The sequence below is a fragment of the Bicyclus anynana genome, chromosome 12 (assembly GCF_947172395.1).
Source record: "Bicyclus anynana chromosome 12, ilBicAnyn1.1, whole genome shotgun sequence".
Lineage (NCBI taxonomy): Eukaryota > Metazoa > Arthropoda > Insecta > Lepidoptera > Nymphalidae > Bicyclus > Bicyclus anynana.
The window spans coordinates 1,462,682-1,485,177 of NC_069094.1; the positions used below are offsets into that span (position 1 = coordinate 1,462,682).

Consider the following 22,496-nt stretch of genomic DNA (forward strand, 5'->3'; position numbering starts at 1 on the left):
CCACACACGCAGAGAATAAAGATAATTCTCTGGTATGCAGGTTTCCTCACGATGTTTTTCCTTCACCGATTGAGACACGTGATATTTAATTTCTTAAAATGCACACAACTGAAAAGTTGGAGGTGCATGTCCCGGACCGGATTCGAACCCACACCCTCCGGAATCGGAGGTTGAGGTCATATCCACTGGGCTATCACGGCTCGCACTAATAGTGCAGCAAACAAAATTCATTGTAACATAGCCTAACCAAAACCATCAGGCGTGCACTTTTGTTCAATAATTTGATCTTGCTACATTCTATTTTTAATCTACTTAAAAAAGGAGGAGGTTCTCAATTTGACCGATATGTTTTTTTTTCTTTTTTTATGTATGTACACCGATTACTCAAAGACGCCTGAACCGATTTAAAAAATTCCTTTTTTGTTTTAAAAAGTATACCCCCATTTGGTCCCATTGCCATCATGTCAATATCAGTTGATGGGATCCTGGAGAAATTGGGGAAAAATTATATATGCAAGTAGTGTGTTCGTAAATTTTTGTACTTAGCATTTTAAAGTACTACAACTTTATGAAGGTTTAGAATCGATCTGATGATGGAACCATAATACAAAAGAGGGAACTCCTCAACGATTTATAGCAGTTACCTTGTGTTTGAGCTTGATTCATTTGTATTAATGAGAACTTTCCACCCAGATAGGTTGTGACTGTCATTAAGGGGCTACTGATGAAGACCAAGGACAATCAAGGGTACACCTTAACGGTTTACGGTAACTACCTTGTGTTTGAGCTTGATTAATTCGTATCGCTGAGAACTTTCTACCTAGGTGGGTTGTGTCTATCATTAGGGGTCTGTTGATGAAGACCAAGGTCAATTAAGGGTACTCCAGCTACTTTTTGTTTGGGCTTGATTAATTTGTATTGCTGAGATTTTTTACCTAGATGGGTTGTGACTGTCATAAGGGGTCTGGTGATGAAGATGAAGCACAGTTAAGGTAAATCATCATCGATTTACAGTAGCTACTTTTGGAATTACTTCTTATGGATCAATATTGCCAAAATGTTCAGTTCATACAAAAAGAATAGCTAATTAAGACTGAAGTTTTACATAACCTTCTTCAAAACCTAAAAACGTAGCCACTAAACTAAAAAGTGAAAAATAACATCATAATAATATTGTTATGTTCTACCTGCTGATCAGTATGAAGGCGGTGTAAAGCCAATTATAATAGTATTTAAATTTATCAGGTACCATAGGAGGTCGCAGCGTAACGCAATAGCGTGGGTATCAGATCAGGTAATTGATGGCTAATTAAGCGTTAATTGGAGATTACAGCGATAAATGATCCGTGCGCTCACCTATATGCTGCGCAACTAGGGCGTGACGGATACGCAATATTTATTTGTTTATTTTATGTTTTTGTATTAAAATAACACGAACTGACATACTAAACGTACTTGTGCACTGCGAGTTTAACTTTAGACGACTTTAGCGTAGTTTACATGTTTCAGGATTTCCACAGGTAAATAGATAGTAAAGGTAATAAGCACACAGGTCTAGTTTTCTTTATATAAACTGATCTCTACGTTCGAAGTACATAGTAGGTTATCTTAAGTGGCACACGAATTACGAGGTTGGGTTTTAGAATCCTGAGTCCAGCTGTGAAGTAGGTACCTACTAAACTTTACAATATCTCAACCCGAAGTTGGGAAGTTGGTGGCGGTATCCTCCGTCCCTTGATGAGCACGGTAAGCATTGAAAAGATCGATAAAAAGTGAAATAGCCCCTTAAGCCCACCAACCCGCATTGGTAGAGCGTCGTGGGTCTGGGTTTAATCTCCATATACTAGGGAGATCTAGTCTTGTAGTAAGATGCACTAGTTATGAATGAATGAATTTTTTATTCATGAAAATGTAGGTTTAACATGATGGTACATTTATAGAATTGAGCCTATATACATTTTACTATAACTGGTGTATGAATTATCTTAATTTTTAAATTAGCTAATGATTTACGATGAAACCCCGTGATAGAGGGATACGTAAGCCATGAGTTATTTAATCTCTTTCCGATCATATCAGACTATGAGATTGTACCTATGTTTGCGCACACACTTGTGGACCTTTTGTTTGCGTAAACATGAAATTGGACGTTTGGACCCAAATTCGGCCTACTCTTGTCTATCCATCTAGTGAGAAACGAAAAATCCCATTAACTTATTTTTCCTATCCTGAGTCAAAGAGAGAGAAAGAGAGTTATATTCACTTAACTGTAACTGTGATTACTAAGTATGAGAGGAATCACTTAACGTTAGAAGACAAGCATGTTCGTTTGCCCGCTATCATAGCAATAAAAAAATACTTCCGTAAAGTAACACCAGCTTCTATACAATAGAATAATAATTACTGACATGATTTTGTAACTTAATACATAATCTTAATCTATCAGAGACCTTTCCACTGTTCATAGAGTGTGTCCGATTGTACATACGTATCTACATAACAAAGCGCATATTGTCCTATTGTTGTGCGACTCACACGCGTTTGCGTTTCGTGTACAAAACGCGAACAAAAAGGGTTATACGGGGTAAGTTTTTTGGAATGATCAGCACCAAAAAAATAAAGTATTTTTTGTAGTCTTTTATACCGAATAGTAGCATTGAAATAGAGTATACCATGTAATGTACACGTTAATAAATATGTTTATTGGCTATAGAGACTTATCCACATACGTATTGACACTCATTATCAATTATTACAATCACATGATAAATAACTTTCCATTAACTTGAAAATATGACGGTTCCAAAAGCGATATTGTAATAATTAAAAAAATTGGTGCGAGCAGGTTAGGTAGTCGGGTACAAAATACGGGAGGCTGACTATCCGCTACGCGTATTTTGTATAGCGAGTAATAAATAATTTTCTAATTCACGTTAGTTCAGATCCCTTAATATCAATGTTGACTATTTGAGTGATTACATGTAGATTGTCTAATATTTGTGAAAATTAACTATGACAAAGCATATGTTTGAAGTAAGAAATAACTAATTTGCAATATTTGAAGAAAAAATTCTCTTTTTTTTCTCTAGCTGACCCATCTCGAAAAATCACCCTTTATCAAAATAATAACAGCGTCCTTGTTCAATAGCAATTAAACAGCAATGGCAATGGCATTACCCGGAGATAGATAGAGAGAGATAAAACTCTACACTTGAGATAAACGCGTGAGATAACAACAAAGTATCAGTTGGCAATCATCGATTACGACATAGCAAAATTGACTCGATAAAAATTGACCTCTGGCGTAATATGTTTTAGCAATTTCTAGATACAATAGGGTAGTTGATCAAATTTAATTTAATCAATATTAATTTCATTTAGTAAATAGAATAAGGGTCCGAAATATATCGATAACCATACTAATATATAAAGCTGAAGAGTTTGTTTGTTTGCTTGAACGCGCTAATCTCAGCAACTACTGGTCCGATTTGATAAATTCCATAAGTGTTAGATAGCCCATTTATTGAGGAAAGCTATGGGCTATATATTATCCGCGTTTTCCTACGGGAACGAGAATCACGCGGGTAAAACCGCGCGGCTTCAGCTAGTAGGTTGATAAAGAAGAAATAACCTACTATGTAGGTTATTTCTTCTTTATAGTTTGATTTGGGCTATAAAATGTTAGGCAATCAGTTACGTGGTTAAAATGGTATCATGTGTTCAAAGTAAAACTTAGGCCTATATAAAGATGAATGTAAATAAACAATTTATATTGACCTTATTTTATTTATAGTAACAGTTTTTATTCGAAATATTTTTCTTTCTGCGTGTCATAAACAGAGTTTTTCTACCTAACATTACCACAGGCTGAGGTATGCTTATCACACCCTTTTTGGGAGACTTGATATGTTGGGTAATGCATTACTTGGAATCAATGTTGTCATGCATGTCAATAAAAATGTCTTCGGCTACCGTAGACACTAACTAGCAACAGAAAGGTAGATCGGCTATTAACGCATATTTATTTAACGCTACGCTATTTTTTTAATCACATTTCTTAAATATTAACGATACCATTTCTAACCGACTTCAAATAAGAAGGAGTTTTTGTCAGTATATTTTTAAGACTTAGGTTGCCGGATTCATGCCTTTCTGATAAGTGTCGGATAGTCTAAATGTAAGTATTAATTTGTGAAATATCTAAGATAAGTACCATTTTTAACCGACTTCAAGAAAGAAGGAGTTTTTTTGTCAGTATATTTTTAAGATTTAGGTTGCCGGTTTCATGCCTTTCTGATTAATGTCGGATAGTCTAAATGTAAGTTTTTTTCAATGTTCACTTTCTTGCTTTAAACTAAACAAGAAAATTATAAAAGTGCTGACATGTGCCTTTTTTATTTATTTTACGAGGAGGGAGAACCTTACCCCGTAGTGGGCCCTTAAAACAGACTGATAATGATAAAGTTCCATTATTCACTAATTGTGAGCAATTTGTTTGGCAATATTGGTTAGGTAATTAAATTGATACTTAACAATTACCTAAAACTACAAAGCATATTGATATACACTTTGTCCTTTCTTCCTGAAATTACGTGTCAATATCTCTGAGTCAAATGGAATGTTCAGGTAATTTTAATTATTAAAGTTGTTTAAGTAATCACATTTCACTTTAAAAAATATTAATATTAAGTAATAATTGAAATGAATTTGCTGGTAATGAGTGCTTTTACATACACTCGTAAATATGAGCAATAATATTAATATGAACGAATTTAAATCACAATTTAAAAGAGGTTTATCGATATCTTTTTGTATTTTAAAATATATAATTTAATTGAATAGGCAACTTTTTAATATATAAAGGTCACTGGAATTAAAGTGAAAAATTGAAAGAATATCGTTAATTTATTCATATTTACTTATCTGAAACTTGAATAAATAAATTAAAATTTTAATGAATTAAATAACTTGAAATCAAATCTCTGCGACAAATTCAGCAAATTCTGATAAAATTCTCATAAACACGCGTATACATTATACGTGTTACATAAAAGTATATTAAAGTATTGTGATCATCGTCGTCATCAACCCATATTCGGCTCACTGCTGAGCTCGAGTCTCCTCTCAGAATGAGAGGGGTAAGGCCAATAGCCCACCACGCTGGCCCAATGCGGATTGGCAGACTTCACACACGCAGATAATTATGAAAATTCTCGGGTATGCAGGTTTCCTCACGAAGTTTTCCTTCACCGATTGAGACACGTGATATTTAATTTCTTAAAATGCACACAACTGTACAAGTTGGAGGTGCATGCCCCGGACCGGATTCGAACCCACACCCTCCGGAAGCGGAGGCAGAGATCATATCCACTGGGCTGTCACGGCTCTCGTGATTGTGATCATAGTTTTTTAAAACTATACTAGGTAAGAGAAAATCGGATCCGTATCGTTACCAGTTAAATAGTCGTACAGTCTAAAAGTCCCTAATAAGTTGAATGTGTATGTATCACTGTCTGCATTAATACCGACATCTATCATAGAGGCGGGTAAACAATTCATTAAGCATTTCGCTAGTCGCTGGTGATGTAGTGCCGATAGCTTACACTAGAGGGCACTTATAGTGTAGCTTTATGCACTATTGCAAACGCTATGATCAGGGGCGTAGTTACCGCCGCATCAGCCGTATCAATAATACGGGGCCCCAGGCTGAAATTGTCTTCAGCTGATGATTAAATTATTTAACAATTTAATTTGCCGAAAAAAAGGCAATTTATAAGTGTTTATATATTTCATTTTAATTGCTAGCTCAATTTCTAGGAGAAAGTGACAACTATAAATAATGCATGCCCCGGACCGTATTCAAACCCACACCCTCCGGAGGCAGAGGCTATATACACTGGGCTATCACGGCTTTAGAAGACCAATGACCATGAGTGGCTTCTTATCTTGCTCTCCGAGGGACGAGGGTGTCACACCACCCACCCAACTCCGAGCTGAAAGTTTTTATTGAAAATTTCAGGAAATAAAATGCTCAGTACTTCATAGCCCGTTCCAGGACTCAAACTCAGGCCCCCGTGATCCGAATTCAGGCCAACAAGGCAATTAGTTACTGCCCTGTTGATCCATGATTATAATCAGCCTATATCATAGGCCTAAAAGGGGATGAGATTTAAAGGCCCACTAAAAGGGGATGAGATTTAAAGGCCCACCACGTAGCTTCGAAGTGAGTGAGAATTTAGTATTTTATGACACATACACCAATTTTAATACTACATAAGTACTTTCATCTCGAAGCTATTGGAATAAAAAAACTCACTTTTTAGTCTGACCAAGGATACGATCTTTAGACCTCAAGATCGCAGCCAAACAAGCCAGCCACTGGACTAACGAGTCAAATATAATTAATTATGCATGTTTCCACATATCAGTTACGTTTACTAACATATCGCAGTGATGGATAGAATGTGATAATTGATTAGTTTGCAGTTCCTACTGGGCAGATGAGATGGTCAGAGGTCATTGCTGTCAGATGTTTAATCATATTTATCTATACAATAAAAAACGATCATGTGCGAGCCGGTATCGTTCACCATTGGTTCCGTACAAAGTAGGTAGGAAAATATTTCCTCAACCTCGATGATTGATTATGTACCTACTTTAAAGACAATATTTATTAAGATTTGACTACAAATGTATAGTTTCAGATGTTTCCTTACTTGTTGTATAAGACGATGTTATTTGCTGAATTTCATAGTTCCAGGTTGACAGTACTCCATATACCTACCTAATCTTTTTTGCGACATCAACAGCTATATTCTTTTTTACATCAACTTAAAAGTTTGATTTTCCACAGCTTTAAGGAAACAAAATTCGTGACGAATGTATATACAAAAAACGGAGCCTTAACTTTAAAGGAGGTCCTATATAAAATGGACTCTCTAAATATTTTTTTCAGATCTGTAGGTTCGCGTTCTTTTATTACTGATCTGTAGGTTCGCGTCTTTAACTAAAGCCGGCATTTGAGTATGTGTAGGCTTTTACATACAGTGTTGCATTAATAAAATTTCAAAATTTTGATGCGAGAATAAAAATAAAAGTGATACCTGCATTAGACCGGACAGCGTCGGCATATACGTGTGTATGTATTCTATTTTGTAATGCAACATGCTACCAATTGGCCTCTCACCCACATTACGTCAAGTATATACTTTTTCAATTAAAGTTGGTGAAATATAACATAATGTGGTGCAATGAGAACGGTTCCCATGAAGTCATTTACGCGTTAAATGCTCAACGGATGTCACGCGTAATATACATATAAACTAATATTATAAATAGGTAATTTGATTATGATTGTTTGTTACGATTTGACTTGACAGCCGCGTCAAGGTGCAGTGGTTAGTGACCCTGCTTTCTGCATGCACGGCCGTGGGTTCGATTCCCAAATATGGAAAATATTTGTGTTTTCCAGTGTCTGGGTGTATTATACAAAAGCGAAAGGTCATTACAATATTTCGAAAACCGTTTGACATACAAAGTTGAAATTTTATCAGGGAGGTAGTTCGTAGGTAGTAGACGTCCACTAATAACGGATTTTGCGAGAGGGGCGGATCAAGGAGATCTAAGGGCAGGGTCATTTATATATAGTAGGTACATAAATTTATATGATAAAGTCAGACAGTTTAGTCCTCATAACACAGAGTACACTGTACGCTTACTTAATAGATATATAGATATATATTTACATATATCTATATATAGATGTAAATGTGTATGTAAAAATTCTTTCACCATTTTAAAGTTACATCTTCATCGAGTAACAGAGGTTATATTTTAGCTCCATATTTCTACGGAAACGGGAACTAGGTAAGTGAAACCACGTGGTTTGCTAGTGCATATACTTTAGCCTCCATGAAAAATGGATCATCATGGATGGAATTAGTTAGTAGGATATGCGTGTTCGTAGATACTTTATATTTATTATTATTATAATAATTTTCGAATTATAAATCACTGATATAATAGGTATATAAACATCTATCCAATGTAGGCCTTGGAATAAATCGAATTAAATTAATTATTTCATGTAGTCTAAATGTGTTTTAGCATGAAAGATTCTACTTGTAATAGCCAGTAAGCAAATTGGCAAAGAGAAATATAATATTGTTATAATATTACGTGTGGTTCCCGTTCCCGTACAAATACGGGGGTAATATATAGCCTATAACCTTTCTCAATAAATAAGCTATCTTACACTGAAATAATTTTTCAAATCGGACCAGTAATTCCTGAGATAAGCGCGTTCAAACAAACAAACAAACCCTTCAGCTTTATAATATTAGTATAGATTGTTTATTTATTTACAAGTTAGTCTTTGACTGCGGTCTCGCCTGATCTTAAGTAGCGATGCGATGCAGTCAAAGATTGAAGTGAGCTTACATGCAGCACCGGACCGAGGTAAATTTTAGAATGGAGCGAGATCCAATTATGGCGCCTTTCGCGCACGTAAATTCATCACATAAATTTCTTTTCGATCTTGTCTTTACCATTTCGGCGCCCCCTAGGATTTGGCGCCTGGAGCGACCGCTCCTTTCGCCATATGGACGGTCCGGCCCTGCTTACATGGAAGATATATAACTTTACTCAATACCTTTGATGGTTTCTATGCGGTTTTATCTGAATTGCAATCACCTGGCGGTAGATACGTCTTTGCTAGTTACCATTCTAGCATGGAAAGGGTGACTCACTAAATGAGCCCAGGCCAAACCTGAGTCAATCTAGAAGATATAATTTTTTTTATCAACAATGACAACTGCTCGAATAAGTTATTTGTAAAGACATCCAAACACCACAGTCCTGAGATGCATACATCCTGTCTATGTATGCAATGTACCTATTTTAATGATGGTGGAAAATGAGGATGGAGGTCACTGGATTACCAAAACTTTTTTTTTATTATTTACAAGTTAGTTCTTGACTACAATCTCACCTGATGGTAAGTGATGATGCAATCTAAGATGAAAGTGGAATAACTTGTTAGGAGTAGTAAGAAAATCCACACCCCTTTCGGTTTCTTCGTGACATCGTACAGGAACGTTAAATCGCTTGGCGGCACGCCTTTGCCACTAGGGTGGTTACCACGGCCGAAGCTTCCCATCCCAGACCTGGGCGAATTGACCTCAATCGGCCCAGCTTGTAAATTCACCGGGCATACCACTGCGCCACGGAAGGTCTCAAAATCAAAATCATCAAAATCAAAATAATCATAATGAACCTAACAGTTTCAGCAGGTATGATCGACTGGACCAATTGACTTCAATCGGCCCAGCCGAAGATCGAACTCAGGACCTCCGTATTGTAAATTCACCGCGCATACCACTGCGCCACGGAATGTCTCAAAATCAAAATCATCAAAATCAAAATAATCATAATGAACCTAACAGTTTCAGCAGGTATGATCGGCTGGACCTATTATTGACTTCAATCGGCCCAGCCGAAGATCGAACTCAGGACCTCCGTATTGTAAATTCACCGCGCATACCACTGCGCCACGGAAGTCTCAAAATCAAAATCATCAAAATCAAAATAATCATAATGAACCTAACAGTTTCAGCAGGTATGATTAAAAAAAATACCATTAGGAAACATCCTGTTAGTTATGATTTATTATTGTTATTATAAACAATTTCATAATACAATTACTTAAGAACGTTCAACTGCGTTCTAGACCGGTTCAGACTTGCATGCGTTTACCGTTCGATCGTTACATAACGTAAATAGTGCGAAATATTTAATTATTTTAACTAGCTTCTGCTGGCTACTGGTGGCTTAGTTTTTATCTGGTCCTATTTATTTGTATGAGCTGTATAATTAAATATTAATTAATTATACTGCTAGTTGATGTAACAAGCGAAGTTTTTAGAAATTTACTTAGCAAAAGCGAGTCTTTTCAGGCTATATAGTAAGCATAGGCCTGAGTTAGCCTAGGATTTAAACCTACTAATATTATAAACGCGAAAGTTGGTATGGATGTTTGATTGTTTGGATATTTGTTACTCTTTAACGCCGCAAGTACTGAACCGAACGTACTGAAATTTGGAATGGAAATAGATTATACTCTGGATTAACACGTCATAGGCTACTTTTCATCCCGGAAAAATCCATGATTCCCGAGGGATTTGTGAAAAACTAAAGTCGCGGTCGTCCGCTAGTAAATAAATAAATATTTGGACACATAACCATCTAGCCCAATGTAAGAATATAATTATTATGATGTACAACTGAAGAACACCCATACTTAACTCATTAATGTTTTCTAGTCAGGGTCAACATAGGTATGTTGACCCTGCTTTCTGTACGCGCGACCTTCAAATTAAAAATTAATTTAATTAGGCTGGATAGCTAAAGCTGGCAACTTGAAGCAAGTTTGTCTCATCATAACCGTTTATAAGTAACATTTACTCTAAAACATAAGACAGCTTTACTTATTAAGGCTTCGGCAATAAGGAAGTGGTATCCTGGCCAGATTTACTTATTAAGCGAAAGCCAAAGTTACTCTGGGAGTGGCTTAGCACGAAGACGTCCCTTTGATCTCTTAAAGGCCATAACGTGACATAACTTTGAGGAAATATTAGGATATACAACCACTTACATACGTCAATGCCTTAGTCAATATCGCGTTGGTGTAATTACACCTTATTGTCTTTGTAAAGGGGAGTATAGATATTGGAGCACAAATATAAAAATTATTTTAAGGTTACTTAGCTCTTTTGAAACTCACCTAAAACAAATGTAACCTAAAACATGTTTTTTTTTCAAGTTTTTTTATAGAATTTGAAATTCAAATTCTAAGCCTGCCTACCTAATCTGAATTGTGTACCTGCTTGGCCTATTCACTATTTTGGTCTTTACTATCAGCCTTTTAAAATAATCATCAAATCCATTGACAAATTGTCATCTACCTACCTATCCACCAGTAAGCACCGGATAGAGCCGTGATAGCCCGGTGGATATGACCTCTGCCTCTGATTCCGGAGGTCCAGGGCAAGCACCACGCAACTTTTTAGTTGTGTGCATTTTGAGAAATTAAATATCACATGTCTCGGTAAAGGATAAACGTCGTTAGGAAGCCTGTATACCAGAGAATTTACTTAATTCTCTGCGTGTATGAAGTCTGACAATCCGCATTGGGCCAGCGGGGTGGCCTATTGGCCTAACCCCCTCTCATTCTGAGAGGAGACTCGAGCTCAGCAGTGAGCCGAATATGGGTTGATGATGATGATAATGACAACAAATACTTATAAGAATGGAATCAGGGTAAAACTGCAGTGTACTGCTAGTAATAAAATAGATATTTAATGTAATATAGTTTCAACAATGTCTGTCCGTAGTCAGATGTCCACTGTACCGTACTACGTAATGTGAAAACTCACGTTAATTTGTGTTAATTGCATATCAAAATTCTCGTTTGATGCAATCGCGTAGCACCATTGCGTTAAACTTTATTACACCAATAAACACCTCGTGTACCCCGGGGTATTATACCGCGACTAAATCACTTTATTATGGGAATGCGTTATTGGGCAAAGTTACTTGTGATTTGTCTGTAACAGATAATCCTCTGTAAGAATAACAAATTGCTGTTGGATCAAGGATCAGATACAGAAGGCATTAATAGATACTTGAGTAATACTGTAAGGAGATTTCTCACTCTGGAACTCTGTTTGCCGATTGTTTGAGCGCTCAAAAGTCAAAACCCATATAAGCAGATACTTTTTTTTAATAATTTTTCAATATTACTAAATGATTTTGCATTTTGTTAATTTTAACAATTTCAATAAATCAGTAAAAAACAGTTTTCAAGGTTGTGCCAACAATACAGACAGTATGGTGTTTGATGCTTCTGCTACTTGAGTTTTGGTCTTGCCTTGCTCAGGTGGTAGAAGCATCGGACAATACAATAGTGCTTAGGCATTTTGGTTAGGTTAGGCAGAATTTTAAAATAAACGTTTTTCTTTCTTTATTTCTTTCAAAAAAATATTATGATTTATTCGTTTTAATCACGGGTTTATCCCATGCAGCAGTGGTAAATAAATTTAACAAAGATTCAAACATGTTTTACAAGTAACATTTCGACGTGCAAATTATAATAATTCTTGATAGTGTATCCTTCCGAATTACAAATTACATAATTACATTGTTAAATTAAGTTATTACGTAAATAACAAATTAAGTCAACCGTAGAGCCTTAAAAGGTCCTTTGGTGTATATTTGTGTACTAGCTGACGCCGTGCGTTTTCACCGGCGTGGTTCCCGTTCCCGTAGGAATATGGGGATAATATATAGCCTTCGTCGATAAATGAGCTATCTAACTGAAATATTTTTTTAAATCGGACTAGTAGTTCCTGAGATTAGCGCGTTCAATCAAACAAATAAACAAACTTTTCCGCTTTATAATATTAGTATAGATTGTAAATTACCTTACTCATATATTTAACACAAAGTCCCCGTTTTTCAGAACGCGTTAAACTCTAATAACGAACGAATTAATCCTGAACGATTTTTTTTCGGACTTCATGAATGGGCGAATGATAAGATAATATTATAATTTATATTGATTTTATTATTATTTTATTGCATTAAAATATGTCAACGGTTATTATATACGCCGGAGAGAACTTCAAAACCTAAGGTAAGGATGCACCTATATTACGTAACTTTATAGCAACTATGTAAATTACAAAATTTTCACATCACTCAGTCAACCGTCATTACTCGTTTTCAAATAGGTCTACAAAATTGAAGACAAATTATTTACACGCGATACGTTGAACCTGTCAAATGATTATTACTTACTTAGAGTGATTTCAGACGAGCGTATTTTTGCGCGTATACGGTCGTTTCATCGTACAAGCTTACGCGCGCTACTTTGTAGTTCAAAAAACCGGACTCGCGTAAACGGGCATGTGGTGTCACTGTACTGTGTCATATACGAGCTTAGAAACGTGTCAACGCTCGTACGAGTTGAACGAGAGCCAAAAAGCGCGCCTACATGCGCTTCCAAAAACGAGCTAATGCGCGCGTATAAAACGCTAGTCAAAAACCGCTCTTACATAGTAAGAGTATGGTTGACATTTAGGGCCGGTGCATATCTGGCAAAGCGCTGTAGCGCAGCGTAGCACACTTTTTTTTCTGTAGGGGGAATATCCTCATGGACACCTGTGTTTGGTAGTAACTCCTCCTACCATCTAAACGCTGTCCCTGCCATAAAGCCTACCATCAACGTCGCGAGTCTTCTTTACCTCTCATTCTCTCTTTCATCCTTCTCCGTGATCTTCATTATACATTCCAGAAAGTTCTTAGCTACATTCCATTTGTCACTGCACTCAAGCATTATATTTATTAGATTGTCTGCTGTCAACTCTTACCCGGTTTTAAGAGCTGATAGTAAACAATCTAAAAGCGTAGCATACTTGTCAAAATATTATTGAAATTACTGGTGTTGATGTGATGTAGACAGTTAGTTATTATCACAATAAACAAATTAATAGATGTTCATTAAATGATTTTTAATATTTAGAAATAGAATTTAGTTAAAAATACCATCTTATTTCCAACAACCAGCTGTAACTTTAGTGGATGTGTACACAAAATTTTCCAAATTAATTTCTCTTTAATTTTTTATAATTCTAAATTCTCGTCATTTTTAATTTTTACTATTAATTTATTGCCAACTGATCAAGATTACTAACCAGTGTGTTAGCCATTGTATTTTTAGTTAACAATGGGCTTTACGGAACACGAAAAATATTGTTATGCGGTTGTTATTAATTTGATGTTTTTTTTAGGTTAATAATAAAGGCTAATAGACCAATGTCAATATGTCAGCAGGTGCTATCCTTCAAAGTTTGAGAGCCAAATTTTTCTAAAGGATATCTAGAGAAATCATTGGCAAGACACCAGTGGCAAGACACTGAGCTTCGTGGCAACCCTTCACTAGAAACCCTTGATGATTGAATCTTTTACAGTGTTTATACATTTGTCTGGCCATGGCTTCTTTGGCCATCATCAGTATAAGCCAATTATTGATGGCTGTACGTGTGTGTCGTTATCTATAATATTATTATAAAGAGGTATTGTTTGTGGTATATTGGAGTAATGTCTTGATCTACTGAATCGATTTTGAAAATTCTTTTACCACTAAAAAGCCACGTTGTTTGTAAGTGTCACAGCTATATTTAGTCACCGTATTCTCACAGGAACAGGAACTACCTGGGTGTAACCACGTTGAGTGGGCTAGTCTTCTATAAAAGAATAACCTTATTTCTTTTACTTCTAATAACCTTTATTAGCGAATTTTTATTAGAGATTACATCCACCACTCTGTTCCAATGCGGGTTGGTAGGCTTAGTGTGATGATATTTGATGACCAGTATATTAGATGTTAATGCAAAACATTGTTATTATCTGTCAGTGATAACAGAGTATCGCAAAATAAATTAATCATTCATTGTTCATAATAAACTTCCGCAAAGTATCGCCTGCTTCTATTCACTAAAATGTAATTAATCAATAATGTATCTAACAACTTAACTTATAAAATCTAAAAGTATCCACAAACATTGAAGTGATTATTTATTTTCTGAACATATTTTTCATTTTTATTTTTTGCTTTAACTCGTCGGGTTACTGTTACAAGGTCTTCAGTTACGTGTATGATGTTACTCTTACTTTCAAAATGTAGAGGTTTAATTTTTTACTTTTTACTGCTTGTTTATTTTAGTTAGTGAACTAAGATTGCGAATCGTCTGTTACTTTTTAAAAATCATAATGTTGTATATCACTAATTTCCCCAAAAACTCGATGTTTTAATTGTTTTGTAATTTTTTATTATACATCTCTTAAAGACTCAGATTTCGGTATGCTTGAAATGCTGAAAGATATATTCGGATTTTTTAAATTAAAATTAATTTTTAAATTCGGATTTGGTAATTTTTACGTAGCACATTTAATTTTTGATAAATTCAATGTACATCATAAAGTTCCATTGACTACAGTTTGTTTCACTCATTTTGTTTTGTTTGTTTTGAAAGTTTGTCATGATTCGCAATAACAGTACGCATTATGAACAATTATAAATACAGGTGAATACAGGCGACTGTCACCGTACCCATGCTATCTGAAAAACTCTTTATACTTGTACATATCATTCAAAAAATACTATTGGTATTTAAAGTACCACCACCAGAACCACATCGTACAGTGCATTGTTGTTCGATCCCCGCTAGACGGTCGAAAAGTACCTAATGATATTTTTACAAAAAAAATGTTCAAGCCTTATTTTTGTACAAAAATCTTATCATTCACCCGTTCTCTAATACAAACTTATAAGATTTGTATAAAAAAATCATGGTAATTATTTGATATCTGTATCGTAAATATCACATTATAGCTACCTAATATAAACTTGCTTTTTTGTTTTTAATTTGTAATACAATTATTCCGGCACGTAACGTCAAAATTGGAATATAGAATTTCACACAATACTATGATTTCATCTCATGTAATTACAGTAATCTCAGATTACTCTTGATTTGCCAATCTGACTGTCGCATTTGATAAGCGAAAGGCGATTTTTTTTGTTTTTTTTTAACGGTTGACTGATGGCCCGCCGACTAATACATCCCCTATAGCAGAAAAAGAAAATAAGAAATTGTAAAGTAATTTATTTATTTTTATTGATTTTATAATACTACAATTTATTGAGGTCTCAGTGGTGGAAGCGCTAGCTAGCTGCCTATTATATAGTATACATACAATCTATATACCGGAGTGGTGCTTTCGATAATGTCCCATTAAAGGTGAAAGCACTACTTACCACACTACTCATTCTAATGGTAAGAGATTTTATCATTGATGATTAATCATATTGAGACTTTCGCCGAGCGACAACAGATAGCGCGAGTCAATTTACCGTTAGCGCCATCTAGTTTTGGCGGAGCGAATTAATTTTGTTACAAAATGCATTTATTCATTTTAGAATTTATCTCAGTGTTATTCATATTAAAAATTATTATAAAACACACGTAAGACAACTTCGGAGTATCCGACTATACCCATATGGGTGTTACCCATATTTTATAATAATTTTAATATGCAATTATGCATTTATTTATATTTATAAAAACTACATCTAATTGTACAGACTTGGGTGACACAGCCAGTATCTAATAATAATAAAATCACCAAGTACTAACTAATAATAATTTCAATAGCCTCAGCCTTCAAACAAAAATTCATCATCGTCATTATTATCGATCTGTTAGTTTAAAAGGTACGATACCACAGACAGACATATGAAAACACTACTTGGGGTGTTTTCAGAATATGTGCATGTTTTTTTTAGGATATATGTATAAATCCGCTGTCACTCGTCGCTTACAGCAAGTAGTCGGATGTCAGTCCGTTTTGCTCCACATACGTCGCGCTGAGGGGCGACATTGCGTCACTCGGTAGGAACGCATTTTTTGCAACAGTCAAGGCGGCGTTAGAGTATCTTTCTGTTGTTATTTGATAAAATTTCTTTAATTGGGTGTATTTCGTTAATTATTTTGAAGCAATTAAAATTTTCAATTCAACTCATGCTTAAGAACCGGATTTAAATCCAAGAAGTTTATAGATCGAGAAAGATAAGAAAATATTGATCTCGTTAAATTCACAAATCCCGCAGAAACCACAAGTTTTTCGGGGTAAACAGAAACGCTAACCCATGCGTAATGTATATGTTAAATTGTGATCAGTATGTTCAGTTCACAATAAATCGACAGATTACAATATTGCGAGTGAGATTGTAAACTAACGTATTTTACAATTTAACGTTGACATATTTATCTTCTATCCAAATTTCAGGCAAATCGGTTCAGCAATAGCGACGAGAAGGAACAACAAACACACCCACACGTACAAACTTTTGCGTTTTTAATGTCAGTGTAATAGAATTGAGCCGTGATAGCCGAGTGGATATGACCTCTGCCTCCGATTCCGGAGGGTGTGGGTTCGATTCCGGTCCGGTCCGATCCGAAACATCGTGAGGAAACCTGCACACCAGAGAATTTTCTTATTTCTCTGCGTGGGTGAAGTCTGCCAATCCGCATTGGGACAGCGTGGTGTACTATTGGCCTAACCCCTCTCATTCTGAGAGGAGACTCGAGCTCAGCAGTGAGCCGTATAAGGGTTGATAACGTAATAGAATTGGCAATATTTAAAAAAAATATATAATAGAAATAAAACACTAATAACAATAAAACACTAGTAACTTCTAGACTAGACTATCCAGACAATATCATTTCAACGTATTGTATAATTTCAGTATGTTTTCGAAAGTCAAAACAAAAAAAAAATGCGCCGATTGTAGGTAATCGATATTAAGCCTTTCATATCGGCTGGGAATCGATACGCCGCCGAAGGTCTATCCGAATATACCGCAGTGATTAATTTCAAAGCGTATTAGATTGGTGTGAGATACTTAAATTTAAAACCGCAAGCAATATGACGACTTCCTTGTTAGTCTAGATGTTAGTTTGTATGGTACGAGGTTATAAGGTTTAGGATTCAACTATTAAAATTAAAAAAAACATTTTCAACATAAAAGACTTAATAAAAAATGTACCTATAAATAATTTGATGGCCTCCGTGGCGCAGTGATAAGCGCGGTGGATTTACAAGACCGAGGTCCTGGGTTCGATCCCCGGCTGGGCCGATTGAGGTTTTCTTAATTGGTCCAGGTTTGGCTGGCGGGATGCTTCGGCCGTGGGTAGTTACCACCCTACCGACAAAGACGTACCGCCAAGCGATTTAGTGTTTCAGTACGATGTCGCGTAGAAACCAAAAATAGTGTGCATTTCATCTTACTCCTAACACATTAGCCCGCTTCCATCTTAGATTGCATCATCACTTACCATTGGGCGAGATTGTAGTCAAGGGCTAACTTGTAAAAAAATAAAAAAAAAAATAAAGAAAAGAGCAACTGTGTTTCTTGCCGTCATTTCTCAGTAGAATTTCTCACCTAATTGGTGGTAGTTCGTATAAAAAATCAAACTTAAAACTTCAAAAATATAACTAGGTATGCTACTTAAGAACATTTTAATTAAAAAAATACAGATTCATTATATACGGGTGAAGCATGAGTTAATAAAATCATTTTTGTTGTAACTAACTAAAATTTGAACGGCTATCAGCAATACCGTGTTAATATATCAAAATGGGTCATATAAAAGAGCCACATAACCACGGAACCATAATCAGTTCATAGCACTGGGAGTATTCAGAAATTTCCATCACAATGAAAATATTTATTTTCGCATTTGCTTTCGTTGTGCTAGCTGGTGTTTTTGACCTAGCTGATTCGTCAAGACGTAAGTGAATTTCATCTTCAATTAATATTCTAGAATATATTATGAATATATAGAATATGTGCCCTACAGTTTCACCCACGTAGATCCTATTTATGTAGGAATATCAAAATAAAAATTCACAGTTTATTTGTTAACCTAAGTATATAACGTATATATTATAAAGTCCGGTCAAACTAGGTTCATCCATATCAAAGTTTAAAAAAACAGCTACACGGACAACCCCCTACAATATAACAAACTTTACCTCCTTATAATATTAGTATAGATTATATATAATGTCAAGAAATATATTGCGAATGGGTTGTCTAAAAAATTCACTCCAGGATATGATTATGATGATGTCCGGAATCCAGGGCCGATTTTTCAAAGACACCGCCATGTTCGTAATGAAATAATCTTCATCTAAAATCTACATCTATTTTACGTGGGGAAATCCTCATGGATACCTTCTCGCCACGGGACGGCAAGAAGGTTATATCGGACTTAAACCGACTAAAACCCGATGGTGTTCCGACTCGTCGCCTGTTGACTGGGCTAAGGAAATGTTTCGTAAGCTACCGCAACCCAGCCAGCGGCAAATGTACATCAGGTTATTTTCAAGTGTTAAAGCGCATCGTGAACACTACAAGCTTCAACAACTCGAGGACTTATCTTCTTTGCGTAACAGATTCCCCGTATTCATCACCCGGAGGTCCTCGTCAAGGAGGCAACCCCTACTCTACCAGTAGAGATCTTCTTCTACGGGGTTGTCTAGCTGACGTTATCGTGGCAACACGGTGATTCTGGTCTGGTAGCTTTTGATTTTCCCAACAACGCACAATAAAAGAGTAATCAAAATTCGTTCTACAACTCAGGGAAAAACTTCACTATTAAAACATGCACAATTTTGTGTTTACTTACATTACGTATTTATGTATATATAGCTTTTAAACTTCTTGAACACATGATTCGACATTGTAGACAACAGTTAGGTATTATTTGTTTAAATAATTTTCGTTGCTTACAATGTGACTAAATGAAATAAGGACACTGGGGATGTAGTCATCATCCCCATTGTCCTTATTTGGTTTGAATATATTAATTTGTATGACACATTTGGGTAAATAAGGTCAATGTTAACTTATTTATACATAAAAAGCAAAGATTGTCTGGATATTTGCAAAATAAATGAGATTATAAAATTTCAAAATCTATTAAAAATATTTTATCGTAGTTAGATGAAAATTCATACAGCTTTAGCTTCCTTACATTAAATGTGACATTTATTAATATGTAAACTATAAACATAATCGCACAAATAACAGAGATATTAGTTATTTTGTTTGAACGCCCATACAAATCTAACGATCATTACGTACCTACGATATCATTAATTCGTATCATTTTGTATGGAGCGTTTTTCAGTGATCTGCGGCAGCGCCGCAAATCTGACTCTTTAAATCCCTGTAGCTCCGAAAATAATGGTCGCAGATACCCTGCTTTACTATTAGTATACTCTTAATTTATATACAATTTAAAAAACTGTCATCACCCCTATTAGCCACCTTTATCCGCCTCAGTATCGACGCGGTAGTGACATATCTATAGTACAAAATCTTGAATAAACTATAATTTAACTTGTTTCAGCAAATCCACTGTCAGACTTCATCCCCTGCAACAGCGATGAGCAGTGCCAGAGCATCTGCGCGCGTCGCTGCGACTACAACACCGTGTACGGCTTCTGCAACTCCAACATCTGCTGGTGCGCGCCGATAGACAGGGGCACTGGTGCCACGGGACACTCTAAACCGTGGTTATATTAAACTGGCCCAGTATATTGAACCATATTTGAATGATAGTAAATCAAATAAAGTATTGCATGTAAATGAATTTTTATTTAATACTAGCGGTCCCGGTCAAGCTTCGCTTTGACTTATGTGCACTTCTTCCCTATCCCTACTCTACCATATCCTACCCCTTGACTCTTAAACATTTGTATGGGAAATAGAAAAGGGTTGTTTTTATGGTTTTCCCGGCAATTATTCTAATTTTTCTCACCTTTTAAACCTTCCCTATACCTCCACGAACATTTGAAGGCCAAGATAAGATAAATCCGTTCAGCCGTTCTCGAGTTTTAGCGAGACTAACGAACAGCAATTCATTTTTATATATATAAGATCTACCTACAGGTTGCTCGGGAGTATTTTCCTCAATTTGAAGGTGCATAACAAAAATTTCTGCATGACTAATTTCTTTATAACTAAAAAAAACTTAATATTTTTTCATACAAAGTAATTCAAATAATTCCTACTATACATGTAACACACATTTAAAACTTTCAGTTTATAAACCTACACTAATATTATAAAGAGAAGGTATTTTTGTGTTTTTTTAAGTAACGAGTAAAATATTCAAAAATTACTGGACTGATTTGAAAATTCTTTCACCAATAACACACTAATAACAATTACAAAAGGTCTATGTAATGCAGTGGACGTCCATCGGCTGACACGATGATGATGATTATGTAATACACGCCTTTATCTATCCTTACATTTTAAAATACATAATCGTAGTGGTAAGACTATCGATATTGCAACTGGTACTCCGCACTTCACTAGTAAGCTACTTCATGATATTTATCAATGAATAAGTTTGGCTAGGTTGCGATATAAGGGACACAATTTAAGATCTTACTCCGAAAATATTAATTTTAACACACATGGTCCTCAGACATTTTTATTTAATTTTCCTTAAAGAATAGAGTTCCTAGAGTTATGGGAAATACTCCCGAGCACCCTGTATAGACGGAGAGCCAGCGACAGCTGGACTTCTTACACTCTTTATTTAGACGGTTGAAGGTCTGGATCCTTAAAACCTGCTTTCTCCCTAAGCCACCACGGTCCAAACTCCATAGTTGGTTACGGTACTTACGAGTATCAATTGTAGGAGCATAAGCTGACAAACTTTCAGTTTTTACAAAATGACAAAGGTCTGGGGTTCACGGGCTCTTAGACTACTAGCAGAACCTCGCGGTTTTATCCGTAGTTCCCATTCCACATAGATCAACACACAGCCACCGGATCAACGAGGCAGTTTTATGTTCCAACTTACAAGAAAATACTCGTACAATTAAAATATAAAATATTGTATAAATTAAATAAAGGGAACAGGAACCACGCGGGTTGGGCTAGTTTGTTATATAGCTTGTTAAAAGTGATAGTTAACATTACCAAACCATTGCATAGCCATTCTTGGTAACTATATTTCATGTTAATTAATCTGCTTTTACAAAGTCCTTTCTATCATAAAATCTCTGCCAACAAATTCAATACAATCCTGTCCCAACAGTCATTTACTTAAATCGATACTCAAATTCAGTTAACGCAAACCTTTCACCATGCTCCTATTTATATTAGACAATTTGATTTTAACTACAAAATACCATGCAAGTTTAAAATGCCCATTTATTTAACTAAAGAACCTATAAATGATCACTTTGTTTGTATGTTGAAATTGAGACAATATACTCATATCTAGGGTCCCTTGATGTAGTAAAAAATATACTTCTTGAAAAATATACGACCTGTTATGCTCCAAAAACTTTTATTTCGACGCTCTCAAGTGAATTAAAATTTATATAGTATGTACATAGTAACTTTTCGTTGACCTAAAACTATGAAAAGTAATACCATCTACCATAAGTATAGTATAGCGAAATTTAAAAAAATAGCGAAAAATCTAAAAGCTATAGTATATTTGTAATTAAAAAAATATGTTTATTTAAATTTTTATACGTTATTTATTTACAAATATATTTTTAAAGAGATGTGATAACTTAGCGGACCTTTGCCTTCGATTCGATAACCTTTGCCTTCGATTCGGAGGATGTAGGTTTTTATCCAGAATGGGGCATGCATCTTCAACTATTTCAACTAACGAAATGACAACGCAGTGCAAAAACTGCTAGACGGATTTTAATGAAACTTTATAACATTTCCTCGTTCGCCCAGTTATAATTGCAGTGTCACTTGCTATAATTACACGTAATCTCACCGTAACCGTAACTTGTGTAGCGTAAGTAATTTCAATGACAACGGAAAA

General features: G+C 35.4%; 1 protein-coding gene and 1 long non-coding RNA gene across 2 annotated transcripts in view; one reads left to right on the plus strand and one right to left on the minus strand.

The window, feature by feature from the left end:
• Positions 1-22,496, minus strand: part of LOC112052643 (angiotensin-converting enzyme) — a 188,177-nt gene that overhangs the window by 75,558 nt on the left and 90,123 nt on the right. The window lies entirely within an intron of this gene.
• On the plus strand, positions 18,287-20,291 carry LOC128198604 (uncharacterized). Its single transcript, XR_008251339.1, has 2 exons — positions 18,287-18,413; positions 20,040-20,291. It is a non-coding gene; the product is annotated as an uncharacterized LOC128198604 (long non-coding RNA).